At 32.2% G+C, this 9,430-nt stretch overlaps 1 long non-coding RNA gene across 1 annotated transcript; it reads left to right on the forward strand.

Annotated features, from left to right (window-relative positions):
* The first annotated feature begins 304 nt into the window (after nucleotides 1–304).
* Nucleotides 305–1,438, forward strand: LOC127709069 (uncharacterized). Its single transcript, XR_007985485.1, has 2 exons — nucleotides 305–469; nucleotides 851–1,438. It is a non-coding gene; the product is annotated as an uncharacterized LOC127709069 (long non-coding RNA).
* Nucleotides 1,439–9,430: the final 7,992 nt, after the last annotated feature.

Raw genomic sequence — 9,430 nt, forward strand, 5'->3', positions numbered from 1 at the left:
GTGACAGAGTATATTTTTACATATTTCATTTATTAGTATTTTACATTTTATTACATGCCAGATATTATACTTTATTCATTCACTCTGATCATTTGATCTTTTGATTTATAGTTTATTATCTCTTTACACTATAAATTGTATGAAAGTTCTAGTCAGTCATACTTCATTGAGCAAAGTTCTAATTGTATCTACCCGTTAACTCATTAGTAAATTAATTGTCACACCTTGTTTATCTTTATGGTCAGTTCTTATTGGTCATTCTGGACACACCTCAGATTTTGGAAAAGAAGTAATGGAGGTTAATTCTTGAAAATTGGAGACATACATATTTAATATTTACTTCTTATTTAAACCATATATAGTGATGAAACTTATATAGAGACATTCTATTTAGTGCTCGTTAGTACTCACTGAAGTTTCCATACTTTGGAATCACTGTAGTTATTGGAAATTACATTCTTTATATCTGGTAAGTAGATTTTATGTTCTTTGTGGTGTATGAAAGGCGTATGCAGTGCATGCTATACAATTCTGCCCGTTTATAGGTAAGTATGCCCATAGACCTTAGATATGATAGGAGTAAGATAGTTTATGTATTAGTCTGAGAATATATGATTTGAATCTGTAGTTTGGATGTAGAAAGGGAGATTTACAAATGATTTTGAAAGTGACCTTGACCTTTCAGTTATGGATCTATGACGTCACATTGACAATTGCGTTAATATTGCCATATATGGTAATTTTGTGTAATAGCTTGATTTTATTATATCAGTCTTTAATATGTTGTATTTTGTATAAGGGATCATTATTTTCCTAGATCCTAGAATTTACTATTGTGTATTATTTTCAGGACACATAGATTATGATGTTCCTGTAACATACTGGTTGTACTGTAGATGTTAGATATATAACCTGGTTCCACAGATTGGTAAGGGTCATATTATATTGTACCTATATGTCAGTTAACTTGAGTTCGATAATAGATATTAAACATTACAGTAGTGCATACGAACTTAATAGCTAGAATACTATAGTGAACAGTTAATAACCTTCGTATGGTAAAGGTTTTATGAATGACACTCGTTTATGAAGTACGATACATTCGACTTGTTTATAATACGCTTGGTTGATTATAATGATATGCTATTTGATACGACTTATCAGATACATGTATTTGTATTTAGAAATATAATTGCAAGTTTGTTGCATATTATGAATGTCACTGCATTCTTGATACTCAGTATAGTTTATTGTATATGGAATAGAATATTTCATACGATCTTGTAACATTGTTAATTACACCAGTATACTATTTGTATGATTCTAGTATAAGAATTTAATAAGACTGTGATATTGATAAATGTGATAATTATATGCTATTGTTATTGCAGGGTTATTTTCCCTATGTTTACTTGTATAATAAAGTGATGTCAAAGAACCCTAGACTTGTCGTTTATGGAACCCCCGTAAAACAAGACTATTATAGTTTTACACTAGTAATTTTTTGGGGCCCTTTATAGCTTACTGTTCGGTGTGAGCCCAGGCTCCGTGTTGAAGACCGTACTGTGACCTATAATGGTTTACTTTTATAAATTTTGACTTGGATGGAGAGTTGTCTCATTGGCACTCATACCACATCTTCTTATATCTATTAACCCCGCCGCAGTTTTGCGCCTGTCCTAAGTCAAGAACCTCTAGCCTTTGTTAGTCTTGTGTGTTTTTTAAATTGTGTTTCCAGCATCGTTTCCAACATATATCCACAGGTATATACCCTGAAGCTGACATGTTAATTGTCATACAAGTACCTGTTCAAAGCTAACAATCTTTATTGTTTTGAGAAGAATTATTGACTTTTTATTTAATATTGTTTCGGTTCAATGAATTTAAATTGAGGTGAAAAGAAAGCTTGTGATACAAAATTGACAAGGGATTTCAATAAAAAGTAGTTTTTTTTCATTTTATACAAGAATACTCTTGTATTTAGATTATATTAGTTTCGATTATTTTTTGTCATCAACAAGTTTCTTTTTGACGGCGAATGTCATGAAGGTATTCTACAACTATTTAACAGGTCTTGAAAGTTGCAAACTTTCCAATTCATTGTGCCAGAGACATATATATATATATATATATGTATATATGTCTCTGATTGTGCGCACATATTATTCGTGTATTTAGTTTCAAGAAATTAAATAACAGAAACTCGGTTTGATGTAAGATATATTATTTGATTTCATCTTGTCGTATCAAGTGGTCGAATTCAGTGGAGTATTCTAAATGTTGTTTTTATGCACTCTTTAAAGTGCGACGAAATAGAATTGTTCTCCTATATGATTGTGTATTCAAATCGTGCTAAAATTGTCTCAAAAAAGAATATCTAATTAAGGATTGCCCCAGATATTTATTAAATTTCGGTTATACCCACACGTGATAACAGAAACAAAAAATAACTAAGAATCTAATTATCTTCAATTATAAAAACGTTAATTTCATATTATATAGTGTTTTGTTATTCCTTCAACCCTAAATCAAGTTTACAAAATGTCGTTTACACTATATTACATGACTCTGAGAATATATTATGTCTCAGCATGACTGTGTAAACACGATTGTTTAACAGGTTACAAAAAAAAATCACCTACTTTTAAATCAAATTTGCAGCAAGAAGAAATTAACCAATTTGCAAAAAACTACACCACGTTAAACTTTAACTTTTCATCTTTTTCTTGGTCGCAGCGGCTAAGGTATATCATCAGTAAAAGTAATTTATTTATTTTTTCAAAGCTGACCACTCTTCCGAATGATGACATTTTCCTGCAAGAATAACGGCAAATGTAAGCCATTTGACATCACTGTAAAAAATCCTTTGTAGCAAGAAGTTCAAACTTTATTTTAAAACAATTTATATCATTAAAAAGGGGCGTAAAGGGGAGTATCTGCACGGAAGAACGCGAAATAAAATTGCCATTTCACGATGAACGAACAATTAAAAATTTCTTGCACGTTGATCTTTTTACCGATTTCACGAAACACGGTGAATAACGAACCTTTTTCACGGCTGCACGTGAAATAAAAATGGCAAAACACGTTGCACGAAAATAACCCTTTACCACCCTCATTAAAAAGAAGACACATTAAGGATTCTGATCGAAGCACCTAAGTAAACCACTGAGAAGAAAATTGAATATCGTCTTGTAAAGATTATTTTTAATCAAACTTCTATATAACGATTTTATCCAGGTAGGGTATCAGAATTCACGCATTCGAAATATCGACCGGACTGAATCATGACAATCTATACTACTATTAAAAATAACGAGGTCCAATTTGTTAGCCGGCATGACGTAAAAACGACGAATCAAAGAAAACTATTAAATATAGGACAATGGTGTTGATTAAAAATTACACCATTCCAGGCCCTTTTGTTTCCCATATAATTAAAATTATTAATAATTAACAAGTTCAGGGTCGAATCCGATACCGATACCAATAGTATATGTCACATGTAGTTTCCGGTTGTCTGTATAAAATTGAGAATGGAAATGGGGAATGTGTCAAAGAGACAACAACCCGACCACAGAAGAGACAATGTATGTTCTGTATCTTCCTCCTTTATTAGGAGCACCATCATGGGTAATGGTGTAAAAGATGACATTTAACACACTGTACATATTGGTACAGATTTAATGTGAGCATTTGCCTAATCAGTTTCCCAGCCTGGCCATGAATGGTCTTACTACCAGAAAGTTAACCTTCCCCAAAACAATAAGTAAAATGCAAAAAAAACCACACTTACCTGACATGCCCCGACATAAAGACTTTGAAACAATTTAAACAAGAAAACTGACGGCCAAATAAATAACAAAACAATTTACGAAAAACATATATGACAGACACGAACCAACGACAACCACTGTACTACAGGCTCCTGACTTGGAACTGGCACATAAAGAATGTGGCGGGTTGAACATGTTTGCGAGCGCTTAACCCTCTCCTAACCACAGTGAGGAAATAACACAACATAAGAACAAACTGTAAAAATCAGTTGCAATTGACTTTACTCAAAAGATAGGTATTAGGCATAAACACAACTTACATAAAAACAAAAGACACAAAGCGCCGAAATAAGAGGACTCGTTGTTACTGAAAGCTAGTTCAAAGCCAATTACATAGATATTGTCAAAAAGAAAATTTACAGCTTTAATCATTCCGGTAAGTATATCTAGCATGTTTCCCTTTTTTATTACAGAAGAAGGCTTTATATGATTTGAAACAAATAAATCTACGAACACATTTTTCAAAAGACCATTTAATTAAATAAGAGAACTTCTGTTTGATAAGATTGTGTGGCAGTGTAGTGTACAGAGTCAAAAAATCAAAACTGTCAACCGAATTGAAAGGACCATCAAAAGCATGTAATTTATCGAAAACATCCATTATTTCCATTATTTTCATATGCTTTATTACAAAAATTAAAAACAAGTTATATAATAGAAGTATGAGAACTAGTTAATTAAAGAGGCATTAGCTGTCAAATTCATGTTCACCGATTTGACTCAAATTCTCATATTTGATTTATAACATACTAAAACGTATATCCAAATAATAAAAAGTATATTACAATGCTCGATAATATGTATCAGCATTTCGTGTGTATTTTTGTCTAGACGCCATCTTATTAACCATCGAGGTGACATCCGAAGACTGCCGACGGTCATATAACCCAAAATAAACATAAACATAGATATAAATAGATAGCGAACTCGTACAATTGTTTTTTTTAGGTCTGTTTGATTTCATATTATAGGTTTAAAAAATATGTTAATAATCGTTTTTACCTGTATAACAATGAGTTTTTGTAGATCGAATCAGTCAACCAAATGGTTTACCCTTGTTTCACTTTCAATGTTGACATTCTTTTCTTTTTGATAGCTGAACACGTCTTGTTCATGCGTAACCCATCTCTAGCTAAGGGGTTCGATTGAAGTTCACATGAATACGGATTTAATGAGGTCGAATTATTCACTTGCAAGTGAATAATTCATTAGCGATGTTTCTTTGCTTATTTTGACAAAACTGAACCAAACTGGCTGCTAAAAGCGAATTATTATATCACTATTTCACTTTCATTAATGATTGAACAAAACAAATCATATTTTATTTTTTTTCTATATCTCGTAGCTAATGCCCCTTTAACAGCACAGAAAGATTGGTCTTTGAACATGCACTTACTAGAAGCTGAGATGAAACGAAATTTGAACTGGTTTTTTGTGTAGTTTAAGAAGTCAATATATATTCAACAACACATCCAACAAAGGACGATAAACTCTTCAGAAAACAGTACAACAATACATTTGATAAATTAGATATCACAGTGATAATTGCACAAACATACTAACTGTTATTTTCACAAAACCATTAAAACGGGGAAAAAAATCCTGGAACCACTAAAACTTCACCATTGCTTTCAATAGGGACAAACATCAACCTGGGAATTATAGACCAATCTCCATGTTTTAAATAAATTATAGCGCAAAATGCATATACATGTATATACTTGCATGCAACATTATGAAATACCTTGAGTCAAATAACAAAATTATATTAATCTTATCATCATGGATTGTTTAAAAACTTTAAACAGAGTTAAATACAAAAATGAAAACAACACTTTATAAGTGTCATGCGTCCGAAGCACTTATCTGGATTTACCTTAATCAATAACACTCAAAGCCGACTATTTGAAAGTCAAGGATGTATCAGAACCGAAACAGTTGAAGAGCTAAATCCCCAGAAAGTACCTAAAATGATAGCCAATTCCATCTAAGGTCAACATTGCCTCAATGGTGGCTGAAACCATAGATTCTTAATATATTTTTAAACCTATAAACGGACAATGTAAGAAAGGTTTGTTATATGTCAGTATTGAGGTTCTTAAATCATGTCAGTATTGAGGTTCTTAAATTATGTCAGTATTGAGGCTCTTAAATCATGTCAGTATTGAGGTTCTTAAATCATGTCAGTATTGAGGTTCTTAAATCATGTCAGTATTGAGGTTCTTAATCATGTCAGTATTGAGGTTCTTAATCACGTCAGTTCTGAGGTTCTGACTACTGATCTGATGATACCCTCATGCTAATACCGAAGTATTCTTTAATATAGACTTAGATTATTTGGTATATATACTAGTATATCAGAAGAGAGGCGAAAGATACCAAAGGGATATTCAAACTCATAAGTCAAAAACAAACTCACAATACCATGGCAATAACGAAAAACGATCAAAACACAAACAACAGTATACAAAATACAACATGGAAACCAAAGACCAAACAACAAATTATATAAAATCTTTTCTACTTTACCAAACAAACCATTTCATTTACCGATTGATAATATAAAAATCTGATTGATTTAGATTTGAAGATGACATAGAAAGCGCGATCGACTGTGAACACAACTGATTTATGCAGTCATTCCCCATAAATGTTACATACTCCGAGTAACCAACCCAAAAAAAACCACATATTTATTTCTACTATAACATGCATGTTCATATCTTTGAATTCGTCCAAAATGCAAAATATAGTGGAGTAACATTAATTCTTATGTGAAACAAAGACATTAAGAATATGACATCGAAGGCAAACAATTAGAAAAAATCTAAGATGTAGCTCGCTGACAATCATAGAATTCCATTACAGCTTCACTCATTATGCCAATGAAAATGAAAAAAAAACTTCTTTATAAATTTTGTGCATCCGAGTCGCTTTCCTCGTCAATAATCAATTGAAACATTATACATTGAAAGCCAGGGATGTATAAATAATTCAATACTTGAAAATCTTTATGAGCGAGGGGGTTGGTTTTTAATAAATTCTAATTTTATCTACGAATAATTGAAGAAAGGTAATGTATACATCATAATTATAAGGACAGAATCACTGACTACTGATATTCTACAAAATACTCTGACACAGAAACACTCTAAATTAACATTAACGGTATCAACTTTTCTGCACCAGATGCAAACTAGCCAGCACTACAAAAAAGAAAATAGCCAGTTTACACAAAATTTTCATAAAACAATGAAGCATGGGTCTAAAATGAATGTTTGAATATATGGAAATGTAAAAATTGTGAAATGAATTTAAGCATTTCCTTTACAACGGAATAAGGTATTGACAATTCAATTGCCAACTCAACTTAATCCCCTGAAACACTAACAAGATAGGAAATCCTGAACAATCATATGTCTATTCTGTGTTCATCTAGAATTTCAACCAAGGATGAATAACTGGATTTTCCTTCATTCACTAAAATTATATAAATAACTGTCTTTACAAACAACTTTATACTGCTGTTTCTGTCAAGTGTTACACAAAACCTCTTTCGAATCTATTAACATCAATTTTATCAGCAATCAGAGACGGACTTTTTTCGGATTTATTGTGAAACTACCTACTCTTTGGTGTTGTGAATCAGATGCTGATACTAAAAATTCCAAAGATTTGTTAGAGTACATAAATATTAGCCTATTTCATATGCAATAGTATGATATGTAGGACTCAAATCTATGGTGGGTTCCTAATGTATGGCAGATTCCTAATCTATGGCAAATATGATGTTACAAATCAAATCTATGGCAGTTTTTTGTTTTCTCCAAATCTATGGCAGATCTTGAAATTGCGTAATTTTCCGGGGAAAAGAGTGATATATAGCGTCACAATTAAATAACGCCATAATTACGTCGTCGTCGCCGGCGCTAACGTTGGCAGAACCGGCATAGATTTGAACACCATTTATATTTTTTTCCTTTTAATTGTATGATGTAAACCGAAAACAAATATTTAACACGGGGCTCACAGATTTCAAATTTTTACAAACAAAACCACAGGGAAACACTCTCCCTCTAAAAACAATTTGCCGATGGTTTAAAGGAAGATGTGCTGTACTGTCCGAATTCCGCGATGAATAAAGGCACGGCTGTGTTTAGTAGTGGATATTTTAGGAAAGGAGTTATAATTGACATTTTAGCATCTACGCCTGGCAAAGTATATGAAGTGAGAGATGAAATTACAGGATACCACTTTGACTTAAATCGTCATTAGTTAAACAAAAATTGATTAACGCTCAAATAAATATTATATGAAAAATTAAACTGTTTTTTTAAATTCTTTTCATAAAAAACTGCTTTCTTGTTTGTCATGGGACTACTATTTTTATTAGTTGGTTTCATAAATAGACTAAACAGGTACCATGCACAGATAAGAAATGCTTATTTTTCCGGGGCGCATCATTTTAATCCTGAAGTCTGTATTATGGTATGGAATGTTTGTTTCAAAAATGTTTATAAACATGCTTCCGTTTTCATACATTTTCACTTGTTTAAGAAAAGGCATCGGTCGTATATGTACTGCCTTGTTTTCCATATGCACAAAATTTGCCATAGATTTGGAAACAACAAAAATCCGCCATAGATTAGGAAATTACAAATCTTGCCATAGATTAGGATTGTAACAAATCTGCCATAGATTTGGGATGGCATGACGTCATATTTGCCATAGATTAGGGATCTGCCATAGATCTGGAACCCACCATAGATTTGAGTCCTACATATAAAATTTGACTTTTTCTACACTTAAAATAAGTATACCCCGATCTACAATTAAAGAAGATTGAACGAATTAGTCCATCTTTTTTTCATTAAAAGGATTGCCAAACGTAGAGACAAACATCTTGTTTTAGGAAGGGTTCATACACAAAATCCTGTGAAACTGATATCATCGAGATTCTTGATTTTTTGACACATATTTGATACGTTTGGAGGACGTGTTTTTCAACAAACAATCGGCATTAATACGGGACCAAACTGTACTTGCTTCCTTTCGATATGTTCCTTGATTTACATATGGCAGACTCCTTTCATATTCTTCTCAGGAAGAATTAAAAACGAGCTAGCATTATTCTTTTAACTTCATCTCTGCTATCATGGCTATATACTAGTAGATGATGTCCTCCCACAAAAAAAATCAAAGTTTGGTGACTTCTAGTATTTTGATCCCATCTATCCCATCGAAATTGAAATAACGGATACAACATATACAGTTAAGTCTGTCTTATATCTTGGTTTACATCTAGAAATTGACAATGATGGTCGGTCGGGAACAAAACTTTACGATTAAAAAGATGATTCCAGCTTCCCAATTGTGAACTTTCCATTTCAATCTCCCAGTTGATACGATATTCCAGAGCTTGCATTTCCTATCATGATTTCCTTGATAGAGGGTTGCTGCTAACAAAGATGATATTGAACCACGAGTTCAAAGAAGTGAAGTTATCATCATCCCTTCGAAAATTCTACGGACACCATCACGATTTGGTTGACCGTTAAAAAATCCGTTTCACGATTGACGATGTTGTTAAAACT

This window comes from Mytilus californianus, unplaced genomic scaffold (assembly GCF_021869535.1).
Source record: "Mytilus californianus isolate M0D057914Y unplaced genomic scaffold, xbMytCali1.0.p SCAF_7, whole genome shotgun sequence".
Classification (NCBI taxonomy): domain Eukaryota; kingdom Metazoa; phylum Mollusca; class Bivalvia; order Mytilida; family Mytilidae; genus Mytilus; species Mytilus californianus.